General features: G+C 45.4%; 1 protein-coding gene across 5 annotated transcripts in view; it reads right to left on the minus strand.

Moving 5' to 3' along the window:
• The window catches only part of RAP1A (RAP1A, member of RAS oncogene family), a 42,188-nt gene extending 20,367 nt beyond the window's left edge, over window positions 1-21,821 (minus strand). Inside the window, exons 1-3 of one of the 5 annotated variants that reach the window (XM_075775887.1) lie at window positions 21,690-21,813; window positions 20,952-21,051; window positions 2,073-2,142 (exon numbers count right to left, since the gene is read on the minus strand). The gene's annotated coding sequence lies outside the window, so the exon portion shown is untranslated. Of the gene's footprint in view, window positions 1-2,072; window positions 2,143-4,577; window positions 4,822-19,351; window positions 19,413-20,951; window positions 21,052-21,170; window positions 21,330-21,689 lie in introns of those variants that run through there. The other 4 variants (XM_075775888.1, XM_075775886.1, XM_075775889.1 and 1 more) reach the window with 4 other exon arrangements.
• Between the last annotated feature and the right edge of the window lie 2,147 nt (window positions 21,822-23,968).

Raw genomic sequence — 23,968 nt, forward strand, 5'->3', positions numbered from 1 at the left:
AGCAATCAAGCTAAGGGTTAAATTTAGCCGTGAACTCTTTCACTTCTTATTTATAGTAAAAATACTTGTGGGAAAGTTTCAGCTGGGAGCAGTACAAGACTAACTTCTCATTTCTTCTCTACAGTATTTGCTGGTTGGGTTGGTTTTTTTTTTTCAGGTGCAACAGGAAACCAAGATTCTAAAATGCATGAGCCTTATTACTGTAAATCCCACACGCCTTAATTATCTTGTAGCTCTTTCACGAGTATGTTAATGTTATCTGTTTATACAACATGAACAGAGTGCTCAAGAAATTACTATGCTGCATCCCAGCCAACTTTTCATTTGGCAACTGTTTATGCCCACCTAAATACAGTTAGACACAGTAGCATTCATTTCCATCCAGAGCTCTGTGTAGTGGAGCTGCACGCTGTCAAGCAATGACATTTCAAAATGGAGTGAAATTATGGGTGTTAAATGTTTCTTTCGATTCAAAAAAGGAATGTGATCACTAAGGAGTGTAAAAATAATAACTTTTAGTGTTGTCATAAATGTTGTGAGACTGGTCTCATTAGTTCTGAATGCCATAGTGCAAAAATAAAGCAAAAAGTGAGCACGTCTCCTTGCTCGTGCTCCCTTTTCCCACACGCACACAGTCACTTAGCTATGGCAGGACAACCGTGGGGCACGGAGCACGTGCCATATTAACTAACCCATCATTGCCCTGAGCAGCAGGCTCCCTCCTCCCCGCTGTATCAGCCTCTCCAACCTACCCAGCACCTGTACATCCACTTTAAATATGGAGTAATAAAACAGTAGGGTTCAGATTTCATCTATAATAATGAACAAACTTTGCTTCTACACTGCAGAACATCTGACACCTCAGGATTAATCTCTTCTTTTCTTTATTCTTTAACAGAAGAATCTCTTTGCTGCTGCTGTCACCAACACTGCCTGGGAAGTGAGGACACTCAGCTATCCACAGCATCACAGCCCCAGGATGCCCAGCTCCTTCCTGAAAGAAGAGCAAAGGGCCCTGCCCTGTGAATAGATGGAAAGGTGAAGAAAAGATGCAGGATATTTGTTTTAACGTACAAAAATGAAAGGCAGTGCAGGCAGGATGGCAGAAGGATCTCTGAGAGGGACCAGCAGACGGATGCAAGCACAGATGAAGCTGTAACCCGAAACATGGCTCCAAGTGCCCGCTCACCTGCCTCTTTATTCAGCCAAGCACTCACGCACTCTCTTAACTGCACGAATCCTCTTTCGCCCTGTTGCAACCGAGCGGCTGAATCAGGGTACAAAGCAGCAAAACTTTCAGGGTATTTCCCAACAAGCGGAAGAAACCAGGCAGAGGCTGCAGGGTGGGTGGCGTGGGGAGAGCAGCCGAGGCCCTTCAGGAGATAAATCCGACAAAAAATAGCTGCTCCTGTTACAGAAGTTTCACCAGCTCATCAAAAAGTTTATAGGTGGCAAGGAGAGAGAGGCATAAACAAAGAAGATAAGTGAACACAGCACTGAAAGAGAGTGGGTGCAGGAACTTCACGCTAACCTAAAATGTGATGTGCACCCTGTGAAATGCAAATGCCCGAGTACAATTTTATACATCTGAAGAAGGCAGTTTGTATTTATTAGTTTCTCCATCCTTCTCCAAACGCTGATGGAGCTACACTTAACAGGAGGTGCAGATATGCTGCTCAGTGTGAGGAAGACAGCGGTAAGAGCACATGGTCTGATGGTTTTGTGTAATTTGATGAAACACTGGCCATAACTGATGACATAATCTCCATTAAGATGATAACAAAAGACACAAAAATATAAAAATCAGAGCAGACACATTCTTGACTCAGCCTTAAAAAGAAAAACTGCAGACTGTAATCATAGATTTGTATTTTGGACAATAGCAGAGGACATCAGGAAAGACAGAACACAAAGCTCCAGGGTTTTTTTTCCGCATTACAATAAACAAGATTCAGGCAACTTTTTAAACAATGCATTATACACACATCAATTCTCAAATTTCCCCAACTGCCAATGATTTCACAGTTAGCAATTTCACTTGAAATATATCGAAAACATTAAAAACCTCATACCTTGGCATAAAAGATCTCTCATCAGTGTTAGCAGCCTTACTGAAGGTTTTTCCAGGCTCCCTACAAGGGACTGAAAAAAAAAGAAAGAAGAATTAATTGCTTTTCAAATTACAGCATATGCAAGCATCATATCTCTTTATGGCTTCAAACCAAAACATGCCAAAATTTGCTCTTTGCTTTATCAATGGAACTCTACGCAATTTCTAAATACTCGAATCAAACTACCTTAAAAACAAGAACTCCAGCACAATTTAACCTTATCTCTGGGGCAGTCAAAGATTGGGGAGGGTCAGGTAGAAGCCAATGGTAAAACACAATTTCTACTGGATTATGTCATTATAAAAACCACTTTACAAACTGGACTTGTACTTAAGGTAAACCACAGGAAAATGACAGGAAATTGAACTTTCTTAGGTGAAAAAGTAAAAATCAAGCTCAAAACTGTCAAGTTCACATTTTGGAAGCAAGAAGTAAAACTTGTCCCTGTGCTATGCAGCTCCCGAGCAGCACCAGCTTAGCCGTCCAAACTCTCTCATCCAGTGACGAGGCTTCAGTCTGACAGCAGAGTAACCACGGCTGACGAGTCTTGTTTTCCCAGAGCCTCAGCACATCCACCGCCCTGCTCGGGGCACGCTGGGCCACACGCAGCTGAGCCACCAAGCCAAAACGCTCCTACACCTCCAGCCCTGGCCCGGGCTGCGGCAGGACCGCACTCCTGCTCCGTCCTCACCTCCCATCGGCTCAGGAGAGGGCTGCTCACCCTGCCTCCTTGTTGGCTTGAGATTTCATTTAGGAGCACAAGTTACTTGCTGTTTTGGGTTTTTTTTTCCCCTTTTTTTTAAATGGAAATTTTAAGTTCCTTATTTTTGTCTACCAAACTTGACAGCAATAAAATACAGTCTGCAGACATGGCAGGAAAAGATTGCCATGACAGGGAGAAGTACTTCTCTCTTTTATGCACTATTTTCAAATCATTATCTAAATAGCTTGTTTGTTTTCTTTACATCAATTTTTACTAGATTTATGCAAAGTTGTCACTTCTGTCCACAATCCTCTGTACCCGTTATTTGATGACTGCATTTGCAAACACTTCACACACCTTTCCAAAGTCTCTTTTTTCTTCCCTTGCCTCTGGCAAGGCCCTTTACCACAATACCATGGATTTCATCCCCAAATGTATATTGATGGCTATTCTCTCTCGATTTCTGACCATTCATTGTCCAGCTAACCCAGGGCTGGGCATTTTACAGAACAGTTCAATGACCAACTCCTATGGAAAGTCAACAGGATCCGGGTTCCCACATCCCTTCTTCCAATGTACTTGAAACTCCCTCCCCGCTGCCTTCACGCCCGCAGCGCACCGTGCCTGCGTCCGCATGGGAAAGCATTACCCTAGAAACCTGGGGAAACGCGTGAAGAACAAGCTACAGATAACAGATCAGCGAAGATATTTAAAAACTGAGTCAGTACCAAGTGAGTCAGAAGGCCAGGGCTGGACGGAGAGGCGAGGGGGAGGCAGGGCAGGGGGAGGCATCGGCTCCTCCACGCTCCCACGAGCTGCCACTGGCATCTGGGGCAGGCGCCGGCGTTACAGAGCAGCTGACGTGGGGCTGGAAACGCCACCGAGGGCACCGGCTGGGCTTCCACTGCAATCTGAGCGCGCGTCCCATCGGTAAGTTTAAATACACATCGCCACATTTTAACAGATTAACAGGCTCCCTCCGTTCTGACAAGGGGGATTCATCAAACCCTCACCCAAAAGCTGGCTGCTATGGACCTCCAAGCGCTCGGGACCTTCCTGCGCTCTCCAGGCTCTATCCTCCTCTCCCTCAGTTTGCTTTTCCCACAACAAAAAGATAACTTTCTTTTGCAGGAGAGATGCACGCTGCTTAAATTGAATCACCATGCTCCCGTTGGACTTTTTCTTCCTAATATACTCTACACAAAACTTCACTTACAGAAGACAAACTGAGGTCAGCCTAACCCTGCTTGAGGTTCTATCACATTTGCAATGCATTGTAAGAGATGAAAACGTAGTAATGTAGTACTTTCTACTATCGAGAACGCAGAAGAAAGCCGGCTACATTTAAGGCAGCCCAGTGACCCTGAGTGATCACAAATGGGGGAAACCATCACTTAACCGCTCGCAATCGGCGTTGCCATGGTAAAACCCCATGACTGTTGCAACATCTACAAAGTAAAATTATTTTACAGCATCCATCATGTTTCTTTCTGGTGAGAAACACACACGTCTGCGCAACCACGTCATACCTCTGCAGCCGAGCGGCACGATCTCGACATCGCAGCTCTGCGGGGAGGCCACAGCACACACCAGTTCCAAGCACAGTATCACCACACGCAGGAAACAGAAGCATCGGGCACCGATGCTATCAGGGTCCTCGAAAACGAATCTGGCATCCTGTCCCATACCTCTCCAGCCCACGCAGGAGCCCTGCCGTGCCCCGGCCGACCCCTGAGCCTGCAGCATGGGGAGCGCAGACTTACCCGAACATCAACGGGCAGCTGCTGTCTTTCCTCAAGAGCCCAGGCAGCAGCGTCCTGACCTGCTCGCAGGCTTTGACCGTGGAAGTAAAGAGGCAGAAGACGAGGGGGTATTTCCCGGTGCGCAGGCAAGGCATACACATGCCCATCCCACGCTGCCAGCGCTGCGGGGGCACAGCGAGACAAGCCCCTGGAGAGCGTCCCTGGTCCTTCAACCTCCAGATGAGATGGTCTAGCTTTATGTGGCTACTTGCTCTTCCCAAGAGCATTTCCAAGGGATAAAAGAAGCAATTGTTCCCCTTTCAATGCTAGAACCATAGGAAGTTTAAATGAAGAACTAGTAATTTGGTTTTTCAAAGTTTTTTTGTTGGGGGTTTTTAGTTTGGGAGGGGGTGGGGGGGGTTTAGCAGCTCTGTATTCAACACTGCAGAGCCACAGGCACATGCCACCTTGGAACCACATAAATCAAAATGTTGCAGAAACAGATAATGAAGTTGTCATGATCCTTGTTAAATATTTTTCCGAATATAATAGGAAGTGAGTCTATAGCAAAGCAGAGTTCATTCAAGCAGCTCTTGCTACAAGCATGTGCTTGGATCCAATTTGTACGTACCTGAAAAGAGGGATTTTTAGTGAAAGTGCTGACAGAGTCTCAACTATAGGACCGAAGACAGATGACAGCAAACCAACGCAGACTGCGTTTGCACTCCAACAGCACAACGCACAGCCCTATTTTAAAAAAGGGCGAAAGAAAAGGAACAGAAAAAAGCAAGGCACCAAACAAGCAGACACCAAACCACAAGCACCAGCTCCGACAGCGGCGTGCACTGTTACCCTGACACTTATTTTGCTCTCTTGCTGTTCCCCAGAAAGATGCACCCTGGTGTCCCTGGGATTACGAGGGGCAGGGAGCAAACACCACTCATCCGGCTTTAGGGAAGAAAAAAGCTAGTGACCTCCTCCTGAGCGCTGGCTTGCTCATCACCCACACCTCCCTTTTTCTCGCAGTCTGATTTTCACATGCGGAAACCAAAATATTTAACATTTCCAAGGCGAAATGTGCTGTCAGCATTTTACAGATTTGGGAGAGAAACACACGGATGGCTGCGTGAACTCCAGCACCGGCTGCCCTACCCCAGCGGCCATCGCTTTCCCGTTTCCCCGAGAGGGGCAGATTCTTGGGACGTTACAGCCACATGGCTTGGTTATTTTTACCCTGGCAGTTAAATACTGAATCATGGCTACTATAAACAAACCTGTTTAATTTTGAACTTGTAAATGTTCTTCATGCCAGTTTTGTAAGTTACTATAAACTAGGCCATGAAAAGGAGTGGATTTTATTTATTTTTTTAAAGTGTCTACTAAACATTGCTCAATACTCCACCAAAATCCCTTCGTTACTCATAGTCGTGTTTGCTAAACAAACTCAAATCCAGCACTTGTGCAAAGAAAAGATTTACGATGATCAAAATCACACTAAAACTGACAGATCCACAATAAAAAAAAAAAAACCAAACCACCCCCAAAAAACCCACAAATAGAAAGAATGATACAGCAGTGAAGGCTGGAAACACGAGACCCGAAGCTCTACCCTTGGCTTCACCGAGGACCGGCACTTGCCAAACCGTAGGCTGCAAACTGCCAGCGGCTCCGTGCCGGTTCGGCCACCCGGCCCCCGGCACTGCTGAATGACAGCCCCACTCACCGTCTGCTCCCTAATTAGTTATTTGTTATACACTGTGTTCTTAGATATTAAATTACTCAATGAAGTCGAAAGCGCATTAAATACTTCCCTAATATTAATCAAAGCTGTCAACAATTACACAATTGTTACACGCGAGCTACGGAAACGTGCTAGGAAAGAGGGATGGTGGATCACAAATGAAAGGGTGTTTGTTTGCAAATCGCAAACAGACAGCTCCCCGAAAAAGTAGCGAGACAAACACCACCATAGACTTATCCTGTTAGTTAGCATGGAATTTACTTAAATAAAAAATCACTGCCACGGACTCACTTGCCAAGTCCCTTCCCCGAGGCAGTCAATCGCCATCTCTTTAGGGTACACAGAAAACCTCCTCCGCCTTTCCTGAGGGCATCAACATCAGAAAAATGAAAGGGAAGGGGGGGGGGGGGGCGGAATAAAAATCGTAATAAAAAATAAAAGACTAAGCAGAAAGCAGGACTTCAATGTAACTTTAAAGTACAATTTGACAAACTTCCATTCACAAAATCTTCAGAGTCTGCCTGTATTTTATTACTCATTATCACTGCGGTATCTGACACCCAAGCAAATGTATTTTATATATTAACATTATATAACAGCATACATCTTTTCTACATTACAGCAGGAATCTCGCCCTCAATTTTACAATTTTAACAGTGAAAACACTACCATTTCCACTGACTGCTTTCAGCATCAAATCAAATACAAATCAAGGCAACAATTGTAGAACTTACTGTATGCACAGTGGTGGTGTGGGATGAGTCACTACTCAACTGTGGAGCACCACTGACTCTGCATTACACCTCTACTCCCGCTAGGTTCGCAAGCTTTTGTCTTCCTAAATTCAATGCAGGCCAAAACCTGAGTTATTTCTTATAAAAAGAAGGAAAACATTTTGGTTCCAGGCAGGAATTTACATTGCCTAATCAACCTATTTAATACTCCGGTAACTTCAGCATTAGAAAATGGGTCTTTTGGACATTCAGAAACACATGCGCTCCTCGAGGGAAGCCTAAGTACGCCCAAGAACTGAAGCAACTCCTAAGTGAGTTCCAGCTCCCTACAATAAGACTTGGGAATTCAATCAAATCCTGAACCACTACGGTGCTAAAAAGCATTTTAATAAAGTAACTATAAACTGAATTCACTGTGATTAGTGAGAACATTCTAACATTTCCAAAAGAGAACTTTCACCAGTAATTCATAAATTTACAAACAAGGCGGCAGCAATATTTTAATAACGTACCTTGCCCAAGTGAGAGGCAATACCATTCAGTAACTTAAATCTACATACACTTTTTGTTTTTGAAGTACTAGATAAAAACAAAAAACCACAGTGAGAAGCACAAGCAAAAAAATAAAGCTGGTGACAAGCCAAATAAGCAAACAGGTATTTGAAAACACGAGAAAAAACCAAAATCGTTCTGAGATCTTATTTGAAGTGTTCAACCGGAAAAGGCAACAAATCGGCCTTCAAATCTTGCACACATCCATTCTCAAAAACTCAAGTCCCGACCGCGTGCTCCTCTGAACTGCATCCAAATCGCCAGTTTCTGCATAATTTCACATCTTCCACCCTGCACGGCGAAGGTTACCGATGCAGGGCCAGAGCCATAAAAGCCTGGGTAAGGGTAAAGTCCTCTCGCAACAGTCGTCCTTTCTGACTTCAGCGTTGTGCTGAACTGGAGCTTTGGGCAAATTAACTACAGCACACGCAAACAAGTCAGAGAAACAAACTTCTTCTGAAAATAGCAATAATTCTGTAATCTGAAAATGTTATTTTATGCGCAAACATATTGAGATTGATCTTCCTCGGTCAGTAATCTTGTTGGCAGCCAGCTTCACTCTGAACTTGCAATTTTAAATATCATAATGCTAACTTCTATGGAAGTGACTGCCTACTCATTCATTTTAAATTGCTTTGCTATAGAAGCACTCCAGGCAAGGAACCAGTACTTTGGGCAGCTAAAGCTTGCCATGCTGAAATGGCTAATTTATTTTTTGTCCTATTGGTCTGCATTTGCAGAAAGTTGCTAGGGACATGTGCCAGACAGACAAAGACAGGGGAAAGGAAGCCAGAAGCAAAACTCAAAGACCAACACACACTGCATCCCCGAATTAGAACAAAACGCTACGTCACTCGCTGTAATTGGCAGCCTCCCCTCCGAACGGACTGCAGCACTGCTGCAAATTTAATACTAATGAGCACCGATCCGCAAACAGGAGGAAAGACATCCACCAAACTGCGCAGATTTAGGAGAAAAGAGACTTTTTTCAATCATATACATATAAAACAGTTTAGTAGGAAGTACTGTGCGGCCACATTACGGAAACAGAACGGCGATGAATCACAGAGCTGAGCCTGCGCAGCAGCCCACCGGCAGAGCAGAGGTCCTCCCCAGCAACACCATGGCCACGCTCGGCCATCTCTCTCATCTAGAGCTACTTAAGAATTTTCAGCAGAGGGGTTCACACAATTCAGGGGAGTTCTCAACAGCTTTTTCAAAAGAAGAGAAGAAAAACATTTCCTTTCCCCCTTCCTCATCAGCATACATGTAAATGTTAAAGGGCATAAACATTAGACGTAGAAGTCGCTCATGGGACTTCCTCCATCTGCTGTCTACCACATCCACAACTTGCCACTGATTTTTAAGTCCTATACATTTTTTTTAACTCCATTTTCTTTAGTGGAAAAAATGTTCTGACCTTTTTTAACACAGATTAAATTCCAGACAGACTCTAGGAGGCTCAACCATAGCAAAACACCAACTACATTACACTTGGTAAGAATAATTTGCTGTACTGATAGTAGCTTGGCAACGTTCTTAACTGTGTTCTTCCTGGTTTATATAATTAAGAGTAAATAAGTGACATGAGGTAGGTAGATTGTCACTGCCATTTTAGCTTGCACTTTAATTGTTTTATTTCTGCAGTAATAGTGACCAGACACTGGTCACTGCCGGAGGCCGGAATCCAGTTTGTCCTTATTTGTTCTCCAGTATCAAATCTTCGATGGAGAAACCAATACAGCTTCCTCCCAATTAAGGTTTCTTGGAAACTTCTTGAAACAATTGTAGAGGTTTAAACTCCTCTTCAAACTTCTTTCTACCCACCAGTGATAAATTCTAAGACTAATATGAAGCGTCTAAAAACATGTCGTCTGTTAGCATGGACCACTGCCCAGCTTTTCAGGGGACTGGGCTAACTTACAAATTCCAGAAAATACTAAGATTCTTTAAATCTTCCTGGCAAAGCTGCAGTAATCAGTTTGCCTGTATACACTGGATTTGACCATGTGGACCGATCTAAAGGTCAGGTTTGCATATGCAGTCTAGAGATTTTCACTGCCTTAAAAAATACTTTACTGTTTAGTGTGCGTCAGCCACAAGCAACCAAACCACCTACCGTTCCCACGCAACTGCAGCTAATTAAACGCCTGTTGTAACGATGATTTTTTGAATGAAAAGCCTCACTTACCATATGGCCACTTATTAATACTACATTGTTTATCAGTTTAAATAAAACCCCTACAGCAATGAGTATCCATGTAATGAGTCCCCAAATACAGTTAACGATGGGTGTATTTTAGCACCGTAAAGTAGAACTGTACCTCTTGAAATGTTTTCACGGTAAATTTTAAGGCTCGATAGGAACCTGAATAGCAGTAATGTACAGAATTAACTTAAGATAGAGGAAAAAGTAACAGTTTCATTACTTTTTATAAAGAAATGAAGCTATTTAAGATGGTACTTAATCCTTCAGTATTTAGCTCAGACCCTTAATGCTGCTTCCTGGAATCTAGGGACAGAGCAGGGCAGAAACTGAATTCTCTTTTACAATACAAATGACATTTTCTTCTACGTGAAGATTTTAACTGAAGGAATATTCAAAAATGTTATTAACACTTCAATACTAGAGCCTGAAGGGCATCACAGCAAGAACCTTCAGGCCAGGAGGGTCGAGAACCGAACCGCAGGCAGGTCTGACCTCTGCGCTAGGGGTTCTCTGAAGTTTTTAAATCCTCCTGAATCTGCCAGGCTTAAAAGGGCAAAACTACTTTGGCAATCCATCCTGGAATTTCCTTTATGGAAAATAAAAGGTGACACTAACCCCTAAAGGAAATAGCTCTTACAGTTTAAATTGGTTTTATATGAGCCATTTCAGTATTTATAGGTCAAGCTTGATTACAACCAAAATAGCTTATTATACAGCTGTCTTTAAACAACAACAACAAAAAACCCCACGGGCAGTTGGACTCCTGCTCCCAGAAGAAGAGACGCTATGTTTAACTCAGAAGGAAGGGAGGACACATCCTACAGCAGCGAACAAGATGAGCACTGCTGGCAGCCGCCAGCTCTTCCCCTCCGCCTCATGAACAGTATTCAAACAGGAACAAAAAAAGGCTTCTGCTTTTTGTGTCTCTCTCAAATGATAAGATGTAAAGCAATAGGAAGAAAATCTCTCCCGTGTTAGTATGCAAATTTGATCAACATATGGCCTGGAGACAGTCAGTTCTGTACTCTGAGCAAAACCTTAGAACATACCATACTTAAATTGAATGTTAATTGCTGTTAACCTCAATTTCTGTGCTTTCCACTTTGGTCAGGACACCTTTCCATCGAAGTTAAAACTCCCATGCAACTGTTTTTTCTAGAGTAAATTTACAAATACAACATTGGCCATACAAATGCATGGGCAATACCGTCACTGTTTTTTTCAAATATATTCAGGAACTTTTTTGAACTTCTGCCCATACAGATGCAGTTAACATGAACTTGGCATGAAAAGGACAATAAAAGACGTTTCAGCGTTTCAGCTCTGTAAACGTGACTTGTTTTTTTCTGACACCCAGTAACGGCATGCTCAGCCGCCCTACTACTCCACTTGAGCTCGCTGTAGTGCTCAATTGTCTTGTACTTGGTACTGTGTTTATGACGAGGGTTTAGAGCAAACAGTTCCTTTAACAGAATAAAGGAAAAGACCCACTTTCTTGGAATCACACCACTGAGAAAGTGCCCTGGAGCATTAAAACATCTGTTTGATCATTTTAAATGAGATTCCTAAGAAAGCTTTATTCTAAATTTGAGTGCATTCTAGTGATCAATATGCCAATGCAGTGTATTCATGAAACAAGACAAAGCCATAATAATACTGTAATCCCTAGTACTTTATAAGTGATCTGATGAGCTAAAAGCCCTAAATGCATGAATATTTCATAAGAAAGGCTGTCTGAAACCATTGCAGTCTGTATCTTTAATCTTAATGTTATTTTCAACTACAATTACTGTTATAATCCAAAGCAGAAAGCAACAATTGGCTAAATTTATTTTACCTTCACCTGTATTTATTTGATAAATCCATCAAGATTTCTATTCTTCGGACCCGATATCCAGTAACAGTTACCCAGCACGGCACTAACACATCAAATCTCAGGGTAAAGCAAGATGTGCTGGTATGGGACTACTTACGCAAAAAGGAGAATTGCGCCAGAAATAACCTTACCCAGTGAACTATGATTTACTTTAAACCATCACGTGGTAGGTGGCATATAAAAAGATATTATTCTGCATGTCAGCTGTCTGTAATGAAAGTTTTCCTCTTCTCAGCAGCCCCTCCCTGCAACTTCAAGTTTATTTGCATTAGAGAAAAGAAAATTACATAAAAAGCAACATAAAAGGCACTGCAACCAATACATCCAGCTGAACTGCTCCTCCCACATAACTCAGTGCTTTCCAGAGTAAGGGTCTGTGCCCAACTGATGTGTTAAAAATGTGAGAGATGCCCAATTCCATAAAGATTATTCACTTGGACAAAAACTAACAGCTGTCTCACTTCTAGAAGCATGGAGCGCTCACAACTACAGCCACAGCCAGCTAGAGCCACAGATGCTCACATCTTTTAAAGAGCATATTTCAAAGCTACGAGTTCACACAATACCCAAATTTAAATATGACAAATTAATTTTTTTCCAGTATTAGAACACTCCAGAACCCAACATCATTGGATCCAAAAAAAATATTTCAACAAAAACCTCCAAACATTCCAGCCAGCCTTGAATTTGCAGTTCTAGGCACTCACAAGTGAAATGCAACCGTCTGTTTTTCTAAAATGCTCCAACAAGCAGCAGTTACGCAATGCAACCAGTTGACAACCATGCTCTGTGCTACCAGTTGCAGTGCATTTCCAAAAAGCAGGTTTTTGCAGTAACTTTTGACAGGCGACAATCACCTATTACAAAAATGCTCATCCTACTCCATACGTACGTGCACGAAGCACGAGGGCAGCATATATTTTTGACCACCTCATTTAAGCAATTAGTCAAGATCCGTTTCAGCCATAACACAGCCACTGCCGTGGACTTATCCAGACCTCTTGTTTCAGTGCCCCAGACGGATTTAAATACTTTCCATCTTATCAATATTCAAAATAACTAACAAACCATAATGACTCAGGCCACCTGCTCGACAGGACTGCTATTGCCTGGCTCCCCATATTTTCAGTCAAACAAAGTGAAAAGGGTGAGAAAGCCAAGCCAGCCACATGCAGTCGTGGGCCGTAAGCAGCCCCGGAGCTTCCTTTTTTGCTGTTTGCTCTATGTTACCCTCTTCTTCCCCATTAAAAAAGCCCTGTGAAGGGTCAGACTTTCCCCCCAGATAAAAGATTTTGTTCTTCCAAGGAAAACAAGCAGCAGGTTTCAAAACATACTAAGGTCTGGTTTTGTCAGCATCTGGATTTCTCAAGCAAAAAAATTAAATATGCGCTTTCACCTGGGTTCACGTCAAGCCACTATGGCTGCACTGAGGAAGTGCCTGTTCAGGTATAGCAGGTATTTCCCAACACCCAGCACCCAATACCTGCTGGACCACTGGCAGCGCGGAGCAGTAACACACATCAAAACATCGTCTTCATGCGGCCACATTCACATGCAGGCAGAGCTACCCTACCTGCTCCAGCCAGCTGACACGGTGAGAAATGAGCCCTTTGTCATGCCCTGTGGACTACGATCACAAGAGAAACAGAAACAACACAGTTTTACACCTCATCTTTAACTAGATATACTGGCTACTACAGCGTTGTGAGTGCAATCTGCAAATATAAAATTTATAAATCCCCAAACGATTGGTGATCAAAGTTAGGGAAGTTTTCTGGTATCCCATTATTTCCTGCGCACACCTCAAAGGATCTTCCCAGAGCAGATGAATGCAATTTAAGTTTAAACACACCGTTTCTGATTAGGAATGTAACACTCAGTGCCTCCTCCTTGAACACCACCCATCTTCCCACAGCCTCTTCATTTCAATATCATTAAATGGACTACTTTAGACAACCTTAATTAATGCAGTATGTGCAAGGGAAGAAGTGATCTCTCAGTAACCACCTTCTGTCCTGTTCAGAGCTTTGGAGATCAAAACTTGTTTCATACCAAACCTGGAACCAAAATGGCATCAGCAGGTCTAGCACCAGAACAAAGTGCTTCAGCACTAACACCAGGTACCAGCAGCCAAGCATGTATGTGCCGTCCCAACTGATGCTCCGCTGTCGCTAGGGTCTGCACAGCTGCTCCTTGCACTCGCCTTTCTTCAGAAGAATCCCTTCTGGGAGCTCAGAAAATAGGCAATAATTAACAAAATTATCACTATCAGAGGAAGGCATGGGTATCTGCTAATAACAAGCCATTTATCTCCGAATGGTTTCGGTGAGCCAGCAGACACGTGAACCCGACTCACAGGTGATATCTTAAAAGTCACCAACACAACAAGCAAAGCCAACCAACAAACAAGAAGTGAAGATGCTAAATTTGTTGCAAGAGAAACGCAGCTTGATATAAACTCCCATAAATGCAGGCTGTCCTTGCAAATATCACTGCATTACCACTGAGGACAGAGAGCAAATAGTTACCTATTTATCCACCATCCAGAATAAACCACAGGTCATGTTCTTTCCGGATGTAAGACGCAAAGCAGACAGCCACCACGTTACCTCTACTACACTCCCAGGGCAAGACCAACAGAAGGACACTGCCCTAAGTCAGGCACAGTCAGGAACTGCAGTTTCTCGCTCTCTTCACAAGTTCTTCCCTCTATCACCACCAGTACTTGCACAACCACACAATGAGTCAGCGCAAGAAGTGATCTGGCTGAAAACTACATATATATTTTTGGGACTAGCTCAGTTTTCAGCTAACTAAGCTTCTTGAGTTACCTCAACATCTAAGAACGTGAATATCAGAGCGAGGGGGACACTGGGGTGTGCAACTCCATTTGGCGACCACGAAACCACAGCCTGAAGCTCTGGCCAGTGGAGCTCTCAGTGCATCTCACCCACTCTACCCAGTGATACAACAGGGCCTCGTAAACGCAACAAAATAGAGGGTAATTCAGATCGCACAAAGGTCTCTGCTACAACCCCCTGCTCCAAACAGGGCTAGCTTCAAAGTCAGGCCAGGTCAGTCAAGACCTTGCCCAGTCTAGTTCCGCGTATTTCCAATGGCAGAGACTCCAAAAGGTCCTGGGCAGCCTGTTCCAGTGCTTAACAGTTCCCACAGGAACAGCCTGGTCTCGCTTTAACTGAAATTTCCCTTGCTGCCCCTTGTCGTCATGGCCTCTCGTCCCTCGGTGTGCAGCATTGCCCTTGCCACGACAGGCTCCAAGAGACAGGCTGGGCCAGTCACTCGGCGAGACATCTGTGGATGTTGGGGTAAAACCAACCTCACATCATGAGGTTTCAGAACCTACCTCGCTTGTCCACAAACAGTTTTTGTCAAACGTTCTCAGTTTCCTTTGCTTCTAACGATAGAGGGTAAACTGGTCTTAGCAAGCATGAAACAACTACTTTATACATCGTACCACGTGTAATTTGAAAAACCGCTTTTTTTGCACACGGGACTTTACAGAAATATAAGTTACCTACTCTGCCCTCTCAGGACTACCACGCACAGCACAGCCACTCTGACCTTGGAGGATGCTTTTTTCACAGCCTGCTCTGACATCTGAGAAAAACAACTCAGAGCACACTCAGCAGAGCCTCAGAGCTTACGTTAAAGCAAATTTATCTTGTCATTGCTTTCAATCCTGGTGATACTCCAGGAAATATAACTAAAACATACTTTTTTACATACTGCAGCCAGGTTACTCCTAAAAACCTTACATTGTTGGATCAAATGCCGTGTTGAATGCCAGGTTTAGTAGCTACACAGCAACCTTAAAAAGCGTTTTATTTGCATTTCTAAAAGAAGTCCAAGGTATGGCTAGGAAAACCAGCATTTACCCTAAAATGTTGTCTATTTTATAAATCATAGAATGGTTTGAGTTGGAAGGGACCTCAAAGCCCACTCACTTCCAGGGATGGGACATCCACAGCTTCTCTGGGCAACCTGTGCCAGTGCCTCACCATCCTCACAGGTCCTCATACCTCATCTCAATCTGCACTCCTTCAGCTTGAGGCCATTCCCCCTTGTCCTGTCACTAGAGGTATCCCAACTCTCTCAGCCTGTCTCCATAGCAGAGGTGCTCCAGCCCTCCGATCATCTCTGTGGCCTCCTCTGGACTCGCTCCAACAGCTTCATGTCCTTCTTGTCCTGGGGACCCCAGAGCTGGATGCAGTACTGCAGGGGAGGTCTCACCAGAGCGGAGCAGAGGGGCAGAATCCCCTCCCTCGACCTGCTGGTCACACAACCCAGGACACACTTGGCTTTCTGGGCTGCAAGCGCACGTTGCCAGGTGCAAAAGAAACCATGCATTCTGCGGAGTTTAAGTATAAATCAAGAAATCTTAAGGAGAAAGGAAAAAAACTAGATATATCCAAGAAATCTATATTACTTCTTATCATATAGGACTGTTTTCCAGAGCATCAGTCAGGAGGAACATCTGGCTAAACTTCACCTTGTTTATGCAGCATCACCCTACAGAGTTCAAACATTTAATTTGTTTTATGGTCCCTGAGAGATCCAGCCCTAAAGACACTGACTCCCAACAGAGGCAGCTCCATCCTCTGACAGCTGGGACCGACCTGGAAGCCCTTAGGCACTGACACAAATATAGGCAGTAAAACCACAGAGTGGGGGACACGTCGGAGCAGAACCGGTCACCAAGCTAAGACCTAGGCACAACAACATCACGTCAAGTCACTCAGAACACAGACCTGTCTCAAACACAAATCTAAACTAAATGTGGTTTATTCTTTATATAAGAATATTTAAATAAGTTATCATTCCTGAAATTACTTTCCTAGGTGGTACAGGACTTTCAGGGAAGAAAGCTAAAAGCAACACTGAAGTACAGAATTAATGTCATATGGCCAGATACTATTTTTTCAACATGTAATTTGCAAGTATATATGCAGGCCAATCAAAGGTTATTTCTGTTTCAACATATTTATATAAACTGTACCCACAGATACATTAGGTAATTTTTTTTTTTATCCTTCTTACTCAGAAGCTATTAATCAAAGTATATCTTCTTCACACTTATTTTAATCCTTTCTCTTCTGGTATAATATTTCAACAGTTCTTCATTTAACCAACACATTATTTTTTTTCATTCTAGTATTAGTGGGAGACACTAAACTGCATCAGTTAAACGCCTACTCAGTTCTTGCCTCCAAGTGTTCCTGAATGCTCAACAATAAAAATTCAACAATGGGAAGGCAAAGGAGTTAAACCTAAGAGCTCTAATCTTACTATACAACTCCAGAGGATGAATAACCTACTAGTGTTTCTAACTGTATGGCTTTAACAATAAAAGTCAACCATTCTGAGAAGTGCTGTACCCATTCTTGTTGTGCCTCTCTTCTTGGACTAACCAGTCAATGCAGTTTATCACTTGAAAGCTGGAGAGGGACTGTTTACAAGGGCAGGGAGTGACAGTCCAAGGGGAATGGCCTGAAGCTGCAGGAGGGGAGATGGAGATGGGATCTGAGGCAGAAATCCTTCCCTGTGAGGGTGCTGAGGCCCTGGCACAGGGTGCCCAGAGAAGCTGTGGCTGCCCCTGGCTCCCTGGCAGTGTTCAAGGCCAGGTTGGATGGGGCTTTGGGCAACCTGGGCTAGTGGAGGGGGTCCCTGCCCATGGCAGGGGTGGGACTGGATGGGCTGTGAGGTCCCTTCCAACCCAAACCAGTCTGTGATTCTATGTAGGACTGCAATAAATTCATCTTCACAACTTTGTGCTTTATTTACCCATTTCCATTAACTGAAACATACTGAACTTGATTATATTTGCAACATTAGCAGTGGGAAGCATATTGTATTTCCAGTCTGCTGAATAACAGCCATGAGCTAATACAGCTGTAGTCTCCTCCCAGCCTGTGCTTTATGAACTAAAAGCTAGGTCCTCCTTTATCCTCTCTGCACTTACAATGCTGCAATATAATCCAAGGAGGAACCTGTTTGAGAGGTGAACTTTTTAGGACATTAATTTATATCCAGAGAGCAGTCTAGGAACCCAAAGAACCTCAAATCCTGGCTGCCACCAGACTTCAGTACTGCAGCAAATAAAACATTTCACACAGGTTTTAGCATCTGAATAAGACAGACTGGAGCAAAGAAGATAGCTCAGCAAGATTAACTTTTCTTTCCAACTTTCTAACATCCTTACTTATCTCGGCCATTAGGTGTCACGTTTCCAGGATCAGAAGCTTTTGCAAAGTGTGAACACGAATGCCAAAGTAAAAATTTGACCCTGGGATTTATGAGCACCCCTACAAGAACATGCTTCAATGAAAATTCTGTTTAATTTCCTATTACCTATTAAATAAAAGACTAAAAGAAAATCAATAACTACTTCAGAGCTCAGCATAACAGGAATACAAGCTGTACGCTAACCACCATCCCCACTATCTCCTCCTTAAAAAAAAACAAAGTAAACCAAAACCCACCTCAAATCAAGGCCAAAAAAGAAAAAAAAAAAAAGTCCAAACACAACCCAGGACTTGACCAAGTTTTTAAAGTCAGGTCTCTCTTGAATCTGCTTCTGCAGAATTAAACACACAAAACTACCAGAAGTGCTTGACGTGTCATATTAATCTGGCTCATCAGAAATCAAAAGCAAGCAATAAAATAGGAAGTCTCCTACATTACCTTGGGAAAAAAAAAAAAAAAATTTTTGACCAGGACCCACAGCCAGACCCAGCTGACAGAGCCCAGCAGCACTCTGCTGAACTGATTTCAGCAAGGTTGGAAGTAACACCAGATCAAGGGGAATTCTAAATTTCAAACAGCTACAAGTAAAAAATATTTCAAATATAAAGAGTAAAGATTTGAACTTCACGTACATTCAAAAGATTCACTTCCTTTTCTCTACTATAAACAGATAACATGTTCCTCTTCTCAGGATATCGGGATTCCTCTTTAGGATGATTTTTTTTTAAAGTCTCTGTAAAGCTGCACAGAAGCAATCTGTTCCCTAAATACTAAGTACAAGTTCAAAGTGCCACCGAGTACACTATCTGTGCACAGTACAAGAAAAAACACCACAATGTATAGTACAAACGTTTAGAGTTGTTCATGCCTAAGACTATGATTCAACACACAATTAATACTTTTACATTAGAGTATGTCCACACGTTACACTACTGCTATCTAATTACATTTCAGGTTAAGAACAGTGCTCAGACTGGATGAACAACCATGAAACGTATCACAAACAGTCTATGTCTGTATATTTGTAGCTTATGGTTTCAAATATAAACCATTTTGATAAACTGGGTAAACATTAGTCTCCAAATAAAAGCATTAACGTGTCCCTGGCATTATACTGTGCTAGTAATTTAGTCCGTTTGGCACACAGTCCTCTTAAAGTCGTCAGCAAAGCTACTTACCCTAAAAACGGCCACACCAGAGCCGAGACACGTGATGACAGGCACTGCACTCAGCTTCCTTCGAGGCTTCAGAATTACAACTCTCGGGTCTGCCAGCACCGGCTGGGCCTACCCAACGCCATCAGGGTTTCTTTTGCACTGTACGTGGTCCTTTGATCAGACCAACTACACCCTTCTGGACGTACTCTCCTACGTTTACAAAGGCCATAAGAAATACTTGCTTTTAAGAAGCATAACTCACTTTTCTGCGGGTGATCTTAGCCTGACAGAACACAAACACTCCTCTCCTCCCGGTGCGTAGAAAATACTGCGCATGAAAACAGATTATTTTTAGAAACAGTGTATGTGAGCACAGCACTTCCTGTCGACTCCACCTTGAAGAACGACACATGTATTCTCACTTCCAAAACTAGGATTTCACAACTTCTGCCACCCGGCACAACAGAGAGAAGGAAGGAACGATGTGCTGAGAACTGCAAGCGACAATTCCCCAGTTTCTAACTGAGCGTTAAAAACCTTGTTGGAATAAGTTTCAGGCAATCGCATCAATGAATCGATGGCATTTTTTCTGCCACAATGATGAACAGAACATTAAATGTTTTTATTTATTACACTGATCTTTTCCATAGCAACCGGATGTGAACATGGCATTCCCAGCGTAATGAAGTCACTATAGCAACACGATAATGATGTCAGAATAATCAGACAGCATTTCATACTTGGGACACAGTGAACTACATCGCTTCTATAAATTAAAAAAGTTGCAGATAATACAAAGGCAAAGATGCTCCATCTAACATTTCCATTAAGTTGCCTCATTTTGGATAACTTCTTGTTAAAGGTACAGACCTTTGACTCCTAACGCGCTACTTTCTGTTTCTCCATAGCTTCATCCCTTACAGCCTAAAAGTCTCAGGAATTCCCCTGTTAAAACCCTTTCAGAACGCGAGGGATCTGCTAGCACCAGAGAGAGTTAATGACTTACCATTTCAGTAAGAAAAAAGACACGACAAAAATCACAACAGTGAAATGTTTCACGGCAGACAGCCACTCTCAACTAAACAGCCGGTTTCCTCAATTTAACTTTTCAAATAATCTGGTGTCTCTTTTTACGTGGAGCAATACTACTACTCACACAGAATTACAAAAGCAACAGAAATTACAGAGTGCTGATATAATACTCCGAAGGCAGACAGGAGTTTTCAAGTCAAACAACTATTTTAAGAAATATTATCTCCCTCGTTAAGCTACTGAAAGGAAAAAAAATGATCCAGGAGTTTTCATGGATTGCCCTTCCTGTTTGCAGCACTTTCCAAGTTGTGAGCAACGCAAAACCCAAAAGCCGATTCCAGTTCTATGTCGGTCGGCGTTGACTCGGCACGTCCAAACGCCAACCCTTCAACTCAGAAAGCTTCGCAGAAGTCCTAGCACCAAAACCACCCATACTGTAACTCAAATATTGTAAGCAAAAACACTAATTAACAAAAAGTATCCGAACACAAAAGTTTCCCTCCACAGAGAACAGTTTCTCTTTAAACTGTCCCTTCAAAGCGACTGAAGGAAGCGCAGGAACCCATTTCAGAGCTGACGCGGTGTTTGAGACAAGGAGGACAAGGTCGGAACAGCGCGTTGCTCCGTACGGCTCGCGAGGGGCTGCTCAGCGCCCACTTCCGACACCAAGGCATCCCCTTGGCCCGGCTCATCCCACCGGCCTCCTGCCCTCCATCTGAGGCAGCGAAGCGGGGCGGCTGGCGAAGGCTGGCCCTCGCCCCGCCATCCGCCTGGCCCAGGCCGCCCCAACGCCGCCCTCCCGCACCCCTCCGGCCTCGCTCTCCCTTTACCTCCAGTGGTCTTCGGGGATGGCAGCGCACGAGCTTTCTGCGCCCCTTTACATCCCGGGGAACAAGCGAGACGGCGTGCGCTCCCCTCGAGCACACCTGACTATACGAAACACCAAAAGAATTTTGGTTATTTCCCAGGGCACGGCGACACCCTTTACTGCGCCCAGGGCCAACCGCCCCCGCCTCGGCCCCGGCAGCCTCCCGGCCGCCCTCACTGACCGCGCCAGGAGCCGGCGGCCCCGGCACAGCCGCACAAGATGGATGTTCAGCCTGCGCCCGCCGGGGACGGAGCTGCCCCACCACGGCCCGCGGGACGGGCGGCCCGGCAGCGGGGAGCCCCGCACCGCCCCGGCCGGGGCCCAGCGCGGGTACCCGCCTCCCGCGGGCAGCCCTCCCGCCCCGCCGCGGCCAGGGCCGGGAAGAAGCCGCCTCCCCCTCGCTGCCGGCTGGGCTTCGCCGCGCCCCCGGGGAGGGAGCGCTCAGCCCCGTCCCCGCTGACACCGCCTCGCACCCCGGACCCCCACCGCCGGACCCCCGCCGCCTCCTCGGCCCGCGCCCCAGGGCCGTCCCCCTGACCCGCTCGCTCCCGCCCCGGCGCCGGGACGCGGCCCCGCGGCCTCGCCGCGGCCAGGCCCCAGTGGGGGTGCCCGGAGCCAGCCCGCCGCCGCCGGCCGTCGTCTGCGGGGCCCCACCGCGCCCTCTCCCTTTTCCCGCGGCCGGTGCCGCCGCCCCGCTCACCCGCCGCCTTCCGGGCCTCCCGCCGCCGCTCGGCTCGGGGCTCGGCTGCTGTGCGCGGCGGCGGCGCCGCGTCCGCTCCGCCCTCACCGGCCGCGGCCTGGGGAGGAGCCAGCGGGGCGGGCCGGGCCGGGCGGGGGCGCAGAGCCGGAGCGGCGGGAGGAGACGTGACCGGGGAGGCCCGCGAAAAGTTCCGGGCGGCGGCGCCCGCGGGCCCGGGCAGGTGTCGTGGCCGCCGCCCGCCCCGGGGACCCCTGCCCGCTGGGCCCCCCCAGACCAAGGTCACCCGCAACGGGAGTCCCGGCTCCGCCGCAGGGGCCATGGCGGCAGCTGGGCCTTGGCCTCCCGCCGCCCTGGGGGCAGCCACCGCCCGAGCGGCTTCAGGGCCCGCGGGGACCCTCCCGGGACACCGGCTCCTCACACAGCCCGGCTCACCGGCGAGAGCCCGCCAAGGCTGCGGCGGGCAGATGGAAACGGGCCAAGCCACGGCACCGGGTGACAGCGAGCAGATAACGAGGCCGAGAGCGTTTCCTTATCAAGGGGAAGGTGCCGGCGGCCACGCAGGGTGGGACACGCTGCCTGTGTGGGGACAGGGCTCGAGTGGCAGCTCGGAGGGTGCTGGGCACATCGCTGCTGCCGGGCACGGGACCCCCCCTCCACGGAGCTGCCATCGTCCCAGCACCTTCACAACTTAAAAAGTGTTTCCTGAAACACAGCACTTAATAGTAACATGATTTTTTTTTTTTAATTAAAAAAAGCATAAAGAATAAGGAACTGTAGCATTGAAGTAAAAATATATCTGTAATCAAGGAGAAACCAATGAAATGCAGAAAGAGGAAACCGTACGTGTATCTTGATGCTGGTTTTATGTCACTTGGGGGTTGTGAGTGACAGCCCCTGTGCATAAAGGATCAGGTCAGGAGTTCACCACAGTCACTGCCCAGGGTCTTGTGATCCATTAGATTGCTTCCTTAGTCCTAACAAAAACTATAATTCAGCTATAGAATACATATTCAAGAAAAGCTAATGTCCACAGTTAATATATTTCAGTAAATTTTTAATTTTTTTTTTCTGGTTAAAAATGCATAAATGCCCCACGAAGAGCTATAATTGCTTCCATGGTTTGAATGCCTGACTCTCCACGAGCATTATTTCAAACGCAGAGGGATCTCACGTTTGCAAGCACAGCGTCACCTCCTTACCTAACTGGGGACGGGGCGAGGACCGCAGCTGCCGTCCCCGGGGATGCTCAAGGTGAGGCTGGAGAGGAAGGACTCGAGGCAGCGGCATTGCTCCGCAGCGGGCAGCGTGCCGGGTGCCCTCCCCAGCACTCCGCTCTCTTCACTTGCAAAACATCAGGGACACGAGCAGGGGTTTGTTGCAGTCTGAGGCTACAGCAATGTTTCTGTATTCACGCTGCCTTTCAGCCAGAACTCCAACAAAAATGTTAAATATTACTCGTCTGGCTTTACAGATGAGGGAACTAAAAGAAAGATTAAATGACTTGGCCAAAACCTGCAGCAAGTCAGTGGCCAGGAGTCGAACAGAGCTCCCAGTCCCCACTTCCATCCTCCGCTCTAATGAAGAAAAAACCATGCTGCTCTAGTTCTCCCACCCACAGTCTGTGCATGCAGTAGTAATTTACAGTGCAGAGAATTTTGCTTCCAGGTACAACTCACAGCTGCTAATACTGATCTCTATAAATCCCTGTTCTTTATGGCTCAAGTCTTAGCCAGGTATCTCCTTCCCTGGGGACCACTGTGCTGGTGAATCACTGTTTCTTAATTTGTATAGCTGGAGGCAGAGTAATCTCTGCAGAGGGATTTCCACATTTTCTTTCTCCCCAGGACTCAGCCTTGCCAGCCTCAGCAGCAGGGCTCAGTCGCTTCTCTCGCAGTGGGACGGTCGGCGTGCCAAGATCATCTGCCTTCAAGGATGCTTAATGCTGGTGATGGAGCAACTCGTTTCCTCTGAATACAAACATTATCACGAAATCCGCGCGCTTAGGAAGTTGCTAGCTCTATGTTAAAAACATGAGGCTGTAGCTGGAAAACATGCAGAGACAAAATATCAGCAATAAATTCTGTTTTAAAAGGTGTGAAGTCAGTAAAAAATAAAATAATTCCCAAGGACAGAAACTGCACAAGGAGACTCTTACGTCCTTTAAGAAGCTCCGTATACATGGAAGTATATGAGCAGTCTGCAAGGCTTTACCCAATATTTCCTTTGAAATGAAAGGTTTAATAAACTTTGCCCCAAATACCAATGCTTCTGTGGGTTTT

The sequence above is a fragment of the Balearica regulorum genome, chromosome 25 (genome assembly GCF_011004875.1).
Source record: "Balearica regulorum gibbericeps isolate bBalReg1 chromosome 25, bBalReg1.pri, whole genome shotgun sequence".
NCBI classification, from domain to species: Eukaryota; Metazoa; Chordata; class Aves; order Gruiformes; family Gruidae; genus Balearica; species Balearica regulorum.